General features: G+C 35.5%; 1 protein-coding gene across 3 annotated transcripts in view; it reads right to left on the reverse strand.

Annotated features, from left to right (window-relative positions):
- LOC117181913 (MIF4G domain-containing protein B) overlaps window positions 1–11045 on the reverse strand; it is a 123978-nt gene that overhangs the window by 112019 nt on the left and 914 nt on the right. The window lies entirely within an intron of this gene.

An 11045-nucleotide genomic window follows, 5' to 3' on the forward strand; every position in this document is an offset into this window, starting at 1 on the left:
TTGGGTTAGACAAATGCGCCAAGGTTTATTTGAAGCGAGGGAAACTTAATGGCATCCCTGAAGATCCTGAGCTCGTTGATAGAAGCGCCATACAACACCTTTACGCTGGAGAGACTTATACATACCTGTGCGTGCCACAGAGCCGCATTCAGAATGTGACATCTACAAAGGATACTCTCCGAAGCAGATACAAACGTTTCATCCGACAGATTTGCTCTTCCGAACTGTCGGCGAGGAGCAAAGTATCTGCAACGAACATGCTTGCCGTCCCGGTACTACTCTATTCATTTGGAGTAGTTCCATGGACGAAGAACGAACTTAGATCTCTTGATATCGGGACAAAAAAGGTTATGCACATGAACAAAAGCATGCATCTTAAGTCTTCCGTTCCGCTACTGTACATCTCACGCCGTCAAGGGGGTCGCGGAATATTGAGTCTTAAATATCTTCACAACAGGATTATTCTAGGTACAGCACGTAGAGTTGAAAATGGAAGAGACGCTCTTCTTAAAGTGGTCAGGAATCACGAAGAAGTGGACAAAGGAGCATTTCTGTACAAAGCAGCGGAGGAGGCTGCTGAAACACTCGGACTTGACTTCAAGTGTTAGGGGTGAGCAAAATGCATCAAATCTTATCTATCTCGAGTACTCACTCCTGAAAGCCCGGATTAAGGAAGCACAAGAGAAAATCTTTCGTGAACAGCTCCTCGATGAGAGGATGCACGGTATCTTCCACAGAAATGTGAAGGATCAGTTAATGTCTTGTGAGCTAACGTTTGCTTTCCTTAAATCGCCCGGATTGAAGTCTGGTACAGAGAGTTTCATTTTTGCATGCCAAGACGGTGTGATTTCCACCTTAACATACCGTCGCTATATTTTGAGCCAAAACATTCCCTATGATAGCTGCAGGGCGTGCCATGCACACTCCGAGCATTTAGCTCACATACTATCTAGTTGTCCAACTCACGCGGGAACGACCTACATTCAAAGGCACAATTCAGCACTAAGAGTGCTTTATTACCATCTCTGTCACTCCTACGGCATTCACCTTAATATCACTCCTCTAAATGCTCCTAGGGAAATTGAGTCAATTTTCGAGAATGGGAAGTGCCGTATATACTGGAACTTTATATTCTCGACAATTGTTTCTGTTGCTCACTCGAGGCCTGACATGGTTCTTCTTGACTTCGAGAAGCGAACCATGTTCGTTATCGAATTTTCGGCACCAGCTGACAAAAACATCATAGCCAAGGAGAATGAAAAGAAAGAGAGGTATCGAAACCTTATAAGGGAGTTGCAACGATTGTACTTGGAATATTCTGTGGAACTGATCGTCCTTATCATCGGCGCTCTTAGAGGTGCTAAGCTTTCACTTGCTAATGGCCTAAAAAGCATCCCTGCGTGTCAACGATATGCTAGAACACTTGCGGGAAAAATGCAGAAGGTGGTTGTCCTTGGTTCGCTCTGTGTTCTGAGGGTGCACGAGGCATTTGCTGGATCGTCGTATTGATTCTTTTACAGACTGTAACCACCTATCTCACGGTTATGAGACGTGGTTGTGGCTGAAATTTTACCGCGATTTCGCTGGAAGCGGGTGCAATTTTGCAGATTAGCACCCGTTCCCAGCGAAATCCTGCGGTTGTCCTTATGACAAATTTTTAAATATATATATATAGATTTTTTTAAATCTTTTAAAATATCTTGAATTATTTTTGAATTTAATTTAAATCTTGTTTAATCACATGAAATATTTAATAATAATTTATAATACAGTTGAACCTCGATAACTCGAACGTCTATAATTTGAATTTTCGATAACTTGGAGACATTTTTCGGCCCCGGGATTTCAATAAAGGATTTGTGTGTTAAATTTTTTCGGTGACTCGAATATTTTGATAATTCGAAGTCATCAGACGGATCCTCAAAAGGCTCGATAAGTCGAATTCCTAAACAAAGGAACTGGACGGTCGGGCAGTGGACAGTGAATGGAGTCGCTTAATTGAAGGGATAGAATTTCGTTAACTCGAATATTTCGATAATTCGAATTCATCAGACGGACCCCCAATAGTCTTGGTAAGTGGACCCTAAACAAAGGGACCGGTCGGTAAGGCAGTGAAAAGTGGGTGGAGTCGCCTAGCTGCAGGGATAGCTATAAGCTCGGATATTAGCACAACTTGAGTCAGTTTATTCTATATCATCGTCAAGTCAAGTCTCACAGTGGAGAAGAAACGATCTCTAAAGTCTTTAACTATCGGCGATAAATCTCTCTATCGACGATATTGAAGGATCAGGACAAAATTTTGAAGGCGGTGGAAGAAGCCCCTTGTTTGCTACAGCGTAAAAGGTTTAAAGAATCAAGTTTCCCTGAGCTTGAGCGAGATATGATGGAGTGGATGAAGCGAGTGGGAGATCATAATTTACCAGTTTCAGGACCAATAATCCAAGAAAAAGCTGCGGATTTCGCGAAGGATCTTGGACTAAGATTTCAAAGTAGCACTGGTTGGCTGGAAGAATTCAAATACAAGAACGGCATTGTAGAGAATCTCATATCAGGTGAGAGTGCAGCTGTTTCTGAACTTGACTGTGAAGACTACAGAACGAGTGTACTGCTGAGTCTACTAGAAGAATATGACCCGGAAGACACTTTCAACGCGGATGAATTTGGTCTTTTCTTTAGACGCTCACCAGACAGAACCTTGGAAAATCGCAGAAACCAAGATGTTTCAAGAAAAAGAAAGCTGAATCATTACCAGTTACATATATGAACAATAAAAAAGCATGGATGACGTCAGCGGTCTATTAATCAGCCAGGGTAAACTTAAAGATCTTTGATAAAATTAAAAATCTCGATGTGATTTTCAATCACAGGAAAGTGATTTTACCGACGCATGGTATTTTTACACGCTACGACTGAATTTTCCCTTGTGAATGTAAATTTCGTACGAGGGAATGTGTAATTTTATTTTTATCGATTGTGTAATATTACACTGCTGTTCGAGGGTCCTTTTATTTACATCGCTAGAGGATATAATTTCACATACTTTTGTAAAATCACACAGTGGAGGGTGTGATATTTACAATGATCCAATATTTAATTTTCCGAAACTTTGTTATTTTACACAAATCTTTTTTTACCGTGTAGTTCACGCAATGTAAAGCAAAAACGATTTTAACTTTGATGAAATTACCCATCGTATCCTCTACTAAGGTAAACCGACCATTACTGGGACAACGTAAAATGTATGTCCGATACTGAGTCAATAATAAATATCGTTGAGAATATTTTATATTCCAACATATATTCCACTATTTATTTTTGTCCAGACAAGTTATACATTTAGTAAAAAATAATCAAAAATATTCCTCAAAATGTGTGAAAGAACTTCTACAAAATTCGCCATTTTTTTTTTATTTCAAAACTCTGCGCATAACTTTTACAGCATTGTATTTTTGAAATTTCCTACAGTAAAAGAAAAAGTAATGTTTTTGCATATTTTTAATACGTTTAGGAATTAAACTCATAAATTTAATAGCGATTTTATTCCATAACTTATGAATATTTTAATGTCCCGCATTTGGACAAATTTTTGGCGAAGTTGTCTAAACCGGGACGAGCTGTCGCTAACTGTCTCCGCCTTGGATACTTGAACGTGAGTTGCAAAATTGCGTTTCCATTACTGAGACGGTCACTTTCGCCGTATTTTAAATTAAATTTCGCACTATTATGTTAGTGATATATTAAAAATATTGTTTACAAAACACAACCTTGCTGTTCAATTGATTATTTATTATAAAAAAGTTTTTTAGAGTAGTTAATTGAAACCTCCAATTTTAACCTCAAAGTTTTCTAACTGCTTAGGTAAGTAATGTAATATAGTATCTCATAAATTTAATTTTACAATAAAAATTAGTAAGTATGAATTGAAATGTAATATTATAGATTTATATGAAATATTGATAAGATTAATATGATCGATTTACGTTTTAAGATAAATTAAGTAAATTAACTTTTCTATTGAAAATTTATATTTCATATTAATTTTTTGTAATTTCTGACTGAAAAATGTTTTTTAATTAACATTTGAACTATTTTCTTAAAAATTTGTCTTTTTGGTCCGAAAACGTATCTTTTTAATTATAAACTTAATCTTTCTTGAACAAAAATGCAACTGTGGTTGAAAATGAATCTGTTTAGGTTGAGGCTTCAGCAGCTTCATTGGAAATTCGTTTTTTTTTTAAATTAAATCGACTGCTTTCAATATGTAATTAAAATCTTTTTTCGTTGAAATATCAACTATTATATTTTTTGATCAAAATTTACCTTTTTTGGTTAACCTAATCCTTCAATTTTCTAACTAATTCTTGAATTTTATAATAAAAAAGACTAATTTTCTACCAAAAACGATTAATTGTTATGCAAAAATATAATATTTGATATTTCAAACAAAAAATGTTTTAATTGTAAATTAAACATAACATGATTTTTAACCAAATAAAATTTTTTATTAAAAATGACAAATATTTCAACCAAATTTTTCAATTTTACTACCATAATAATATCATTTTCAACAAAACAGTTGAATTTTTCTAATAAAAATGTAATTTATAATTAAAATGATAAATTTTCGAACCAAAAAGACGAATTTTTATATAAGATTAGAGGGGAAAGAGCTGAAGGAAGAGTTGGACGAAGTACTAAAAAGGATTGGTGCTAAGGTAGAGAAAGAGGAAATGCGAAATGTAGGAAGGGAAGTGCGAAGAGGTGAGAGATAATGGTACTGGTGAAATTAAAGAAATGGGAACATAAGAGGGAGGTGATGACAAAGAAAAGGTTATTATATGGAAGTCTAGAGAGAATAGAGGATGATTTGACACGGCTAGAAAGGAAGATGCAATATAAATTGAGGTAAATAGCAGAAGAAGAAAGAAAAAAGGGGAAGAGAACATGGGTTAAGTATAAAAGAATACAGATAGACGAAGTGTGGTGGGATTGGGATGAAGTAAGGGAGCAGATAGTAAGAAATAAGGTGCAGGTAAACTAGGAGAGGAAGGAACAGGAGATAAGAAAATAAGAAATAGTAGGAAGGAAAAAAATATGAGAAACAAAAGTAGGGAAAAATGGAAGATTTGTTACTGGAATATAGCAGGATTGAAGAGAAAGGATAGGGAGTTTATGAGACATTTGACACAATGGAATGTAGTCATAATGATGGAGACGTAGCTAGATGAAAGGGGTTGGGAAAGAGTATGGGGAATGTTACTAAGATGTTACAAATGGCAAGTGCAAAGTGCAAAGAGGAAGAATAAAAAGGGCAGAGCAATGGGAGGAATGGTGATAGGAGAAAGGAATGAATGTATAACAGGGAAAGATAAGAAGGACAGGAAAGAACAAAAAGAAGGATTAATAGTAGAAGAGGTAATGATAGAAGGAGAGAAGTGGAAGGTAGTGGAGGTTCATGTGAACGATGATATGCAGGAGAAAGCTGAGGAGATTAAAGAAATGATTGAAGAAAATAGAGAAGAGAATAGCCTGATAAAAGGTGGGGATTTCAATGTGAGAACAGGTGACAGAGGAGGAAGGGAATGGGTAGAAGATAGAAGAAGAAAATCAAAAGATAAGGTACTAAATAGGGAGGGAAAAAAGTTTTGGAAGAGCTTGGAGAGGCTGGGATGATATATCTTAAGCGGAAATATAGAAGGAGATGAGAAAGGAGAATATACACGCTCAGGAGGTGAAAGAGGAACGGTAATTGATTATGTGCTAGTGGATGATAAGGTAAGAGAGAAGGTTAAGAAACTAGAGATAGGTGATTCTATTGATTCAGATCACTTTCCCCTAATACTGAAATTAGAGGCACAAATAAGCAAGAGCAATATGAATACAAAGGGAGCAAATGTAAAAAGTGTAGGAAAAAGGAATTGGTCAAGGGAAAGAAAAGAATAGTTTAGAGAAAAGGTCAGAAATATCAAAATGGGAGAGGGAAATGCGGACGAGGAGATGGAAAAAATGATAGGAGAAATAAAAATAGGATTAGAGTGCACAAACAAAAATGAAGTTAGTAAAGGGGGGGATATAAGTGGATGGGATGAGGAGTGTAAAGATAAAAAAAGGAGGTCAGAAAGGAATTAAGAAAGTGGAGAAAAGAAAAAAGTAATGGTAAAGAATATAGGAAAAAAAGAAAGAGTATACTGAGTTGTTTTTTCAAAAGAAAGAGGAAGAGAATAAAATGTTTGGGGAAGAGACGGAGAAGGCTGGGACGGAAGAAGACGTATGGAAGGTAGTGAACAGAGAAAGAAAAAGAAAATAAAGAGTAAACCAAGATATTGAAATAGTAGAATGGAAGAAATATTTTTTGGATTTGCTAGGAGGAGTTGAGAGAAAAGTTGTAAAATATGGTAGAGAAAGAGATGAGGAAGAGTACATATCAAGGGAAGAAATAGTTAAGGTTTTAGGAATAATCATGGATGAAAAGGCACCTGGTATAGATGAGATTCTAAATGAAGTATGGAAATATGGAGGGAAGAAACTAGAGGAATGGGCATGGATAATATGTAATAGAGTGTGCAGATGAGAAGGGTGGCCAGAGTTATGGGAAAAAGGAGTAGTTGTACCAATAGTAAAGCAAGGAAAAGGAGAGGAGGCTAAAGATTATAGGGGGTGACGTTGATGCCAACACTGTATAAAGTATATGTAACTATTTTGTCGGAGAGATTGCAGATAGAAGTTGAAGAATAAAAGATCGAGTCACCGAATCAGACAGGGTTTAGAGAAGGAATGGGGGTAATGAACAACATCTATGTTCTGAACTATCTATTAAATAAGAGAATTAAAAGGGAAAACGGGCAATGATCATACAGCTCATATAAGAGAAAGGGGAAAAAAGTAGCAGGGGTAATTAAACAGATATGGAGAAAAGGAAAAAGAAGTTTTAAAAAAAATTGGAGAAGGAGAATATGGTTATTTGATACGCTGGTATGGCCAGTATTAGGTTATGGAGCAGAAATATGAGGATGGAAAAAAAGGAAAGATATTGAGAATTTACAAGAAAGGTATATAAGGTGGAGACTAGAGGCAGACTGGAGGACGCCAGGATACATGGTGAGAGAAGAAGCGCAAAGGGATAAGTTAAGTATTAGAGCGGGAAAGAGGGCATGGAAATTTAAAACGAAGCTGAGGGAGGGAAAGGGAGGGGAGTTGGCGAGAAAGTGTTTAATGGAGGTAGAAGCGAGGAGAGGGAGGGCGATCGAATTAATGAGATGGGAAGAAGAGGGAGTTCTTTAATGATAGAGAAGTAGAAGACGGGACTGTAGTAAACTATGAAGAACTGAAAAAAGGGAAAGGGAAAGACAATTAATAGAAAGATGGAGGATGATTGAGGGAATCAAAATACAATAAATGTTATAAGATGATAAAAAAGGAAGGAGTGCCAAAATATTTAGAAAAGAGATGGCGAGAGAGAAGGTGGACCAGAATAGCAAGATTCAGACTGGGAAACGTTGTGAGGGAGGGGATGTACTGGAAAAAAGAAGAGAACAGAAAGTGTAGAATATCTGAATGGGAGGAGGAAACATGAGAGCATGTATGGGAAGAATGTAGGAAAGGAATGGAAAATAAAGAAAGCTGGCAAGAGAATGTGGTTAAGATTCTAGGGGAGGATGGATTAAGGTTTGCGTTCTCATGCTCTCTCTCTCTCTCTCTCTCTCTCTCTCGCTTGCACTCTCGCTTTCGTTTGCTAATAAGTCATAAATTGCGCTATCGAAGGAAATAGAGATAAGGAACTAGATATAAGACTTATGTAAATAGTTGTAAATAATTGTATATATAGAAAGGATAAGATTGAAAAATATATAGATATAAGCGGAAAGATTTTAAGTAATGGAAGTCATGTAAACCCTTGGAGGACACATTATGAATAAAGAACATCCAAAAAATAATTTAAATTGTTTCAATACTTTTTTGAATTTATGTATTAACTTGAATTAAGATGAAATTTAATTCCAAATTTACTACCAAACAATTTAATTGGCAAGTAAATCGATAATATTAATCTATAATATTAAATTTTAATTCATACTTACCAATCTTATTAAAAAATTTAATTTATGAGTTATTATTATATTACTTACCTAAGCAGTTAGAAAAATTTGAGGTTAGAATTAGAAGTTTCAATAAACTACTTTGAACAAATTTTTAGGAATAAATAATTAAACGGTAATCACAATCCATTCTTTCTTTTTCATGTATTCTATAATAAATTATAAGTAAATTGTGCCATTTTATTTTGATAAATTCCATTGGATTTTCTTTGCTCCAGTATTGGCTTCTTTTGTGTCCCACTTAAGGATATATTCCAAATTTCGTGTCACACTAATAGGCGATCTGACTATCTTTAAAAATATGCATTTATATTCATTTTCTATAAAATTACTAATGTAATATTTGTTCTAATCGATCAAATAATGTCTAAGCCACTTATTATAGCGGTTTTTGTACAAAAAATTCTAATTCCCCATTTAAAAATTGTGTCTGTGTGGGTTAGCTTTTCCTAACTGTCCCAGTAATGGTCAGTTTACCTTAAGGGATTAGTTCTATGAAATTTAATGAATATTTTTTACCGTGTAAGTCTCGGATATGAGCAAAATTCATCGCATATTAAGGTATTTTCGTAAATAATCTGCGAAATTCGAGAAAGAATTGACGAACTTGATGTGAAAATTCTAAAACGGTTCATCACTTTTTTCTTCGTGAATAGTTATAAAAATATTACTGGTGATTGTGAAAAGATTTGAAGAGCACTCACGAGCTTGCCCTGCAATTCTAGGAATGGGTAAATAGTTTCGCCTGCACGTGGCCCGCACACGCGCTCACCCACACACGCGTTCCCGCGCGCGTGTATGTTGTTCGAGTTCGTCTGATGAGTGGCAGGAGTTTTATAAAACCTATATTGTTTTGTCTCCATTGTTGCACGTGTTTACGCACTCTCGATTTATGTTTAGAAACTGATGAGTCAGCAGTCTTCGAGTGTTCGAATCCTCGGAGTTGCGACGTTATTAAATAATATGAATTAAATCGCGCAAATAAAATATTTTCTTTTTATATTTAAATCTGATATTTTCAGGAACCATTCGTAAAATACTTTAAGATTTATCCATACATTTCTAATAGAAATAACGAATCTATGTTTCAGTTTTTTATCTCGTATCCAAGACCTAGCTACAAGTTCGTGACTTTTTTACGGATAAATTTTTTCCATGTAGGGCAGTCCCCTTTTTCAAACTCATAAAAGCTACGTAATTAAATACTTTGTACTGCTATATTTTATTCATAGCGTACTGTTTAAACATATTTTTTACTTTTATGTCATATTAGTTATGCAAAATATATTATAAAACGTAAAATAAGCGTTAAGTAATGTCTAACGGAAAATAAGTGTGAACAACCCAGGTAATAAAAATCCATTCACTTGTGTTGAGTGGGTTTCGAAGGTTTCTGAATCGCGTATCTGTCACTGGCATCCCAGATTGGAATCAGGAATTGGAAGCCCTTACAACATCTAGAACTGAAATATCAAAAGGAATCTAGTAGCCTTGTGCATGATTTCTTTTAATCTTTCGATGAGTTATCAATTTCAAATTCGTGTTAAATATGGCCATTTAACCTAAAAAAAGTAGTTCTCAATCCAAAGTACCTTTAAAAACCCCGTTGGGTCCCCATTCGGTTCCTTTTTAAAATACTCAGAAAAACAGAAAAATCAACTTTTAAATTGTTGAAATTCGAATTCTACGTAAAAATTCCCTATAGAAGGTCATAAAACAATCGCAATAGTTTTTTTGCAACGGTAAAAAGTCAAAAAAATAAAAGACGTATAAGGCCTGTTGACTTTCTATAAGGAATTTTCACGTAGAATTCGAATTTCAACAATTTAAAAGTGGATTTTTCTGTTTTGTTTAGGATTTTAAAAAGGAACCGAATGGGGACCCAATGTGGTCTTTGCGGGTACTTTATAGAGGCTCCATTCGGTTCCTTTGTTCCGCCAGGGGTTGCTTGAGAAAATGATCGATTCACGCATAATCGCAAACCGATTCAGTTTTAACTTTCTGAATTTGCAGAGGATAGATACGCAATCCACAGAATCGTTTTTTAGATCGGTTCTTTTTTCCTGGGAAAGTTCTAGAACGCAATATTTATCCAAAATTGTAAAATTTCAAATATTATTCATTGTAGATCCAGAATTCACTGACATATTTTTAAACATTCCTTATTCATGATGCAGAAGTAATAAGAGTGTTAGGTTTAGGTTATGGACATAGGAAACACGGGACTAGGCATGCCATCCTAACTTGGGCGAGCGGGGTTGAATCCACGGGAGGGGGAGATTCCATGAGTGGGGAGAGCCGCCATCTTACGATGTGCCATTTGATTATGCGCACGAGCATTTTTGCCGGCAAACTGTGCATGAAAATATAAACATGTGGGCTCTGCCATGTTTGTCGCGGGACATCAAAAGGTGGCGGACCTCCCCTCTCATTGCATCACCCCCGCAATGGCATGCCTAGTCCCTTGTTTCCTATTTCCATGGTTTAGGTAAAGTTACAACTGGCTGGTAGGTAAAGCAGAATTTGTTTTAACCTACATTTTTCTGTTCTAACCGAAGATCGTCTTATGAATTTGAAATTTCGCGTGATCACATTGCTTTTAATGTCCTTATTAAACAGTATGAAGATTAATAAAATTTAAATACCAATTGCAAAGTTTACAAAATTATCTATAGAAAAATAACTTACTTCTTAAAAGTATTAAAAGTTATTAAATCACACCTTCAAAAACAGGTAAAAGTTCGTTCCCCAATGTACAAAAACAATTTTTCCTTTTTGTTTGTGTTAATTTACTTCTATTTGAGAAAAAAAACAGTTTCAAAATAAATAGAATTCTGCCAAGCACGTATTCGCATGCGTCAGTGATGACTAAAATTAGTTTGTACAAAAATATTAAGGGTGTCCCGTCTTAAGAGTAGGTTCGTCTTAGGAAACTTTCTCATATAGCCG

Source organism: Belonocnema kinseyi, chromosome 10 (genome assembly GCF_010883055.1).
Source record: "Belonocnema kinseyi isolate 2016_QV_RU_SX_M_011 chromosome 10, B_treatae_v1, whole genome shotgun sequence".
In the NCBI taxonomy this organism is placed as follows: domain Eukaryota; kingdom Metazoa; phylum Arthropoda; class Insecta; order Hymenoptera; family Cynipidae; genus Belonocnema; species Belonocnema kinseyi.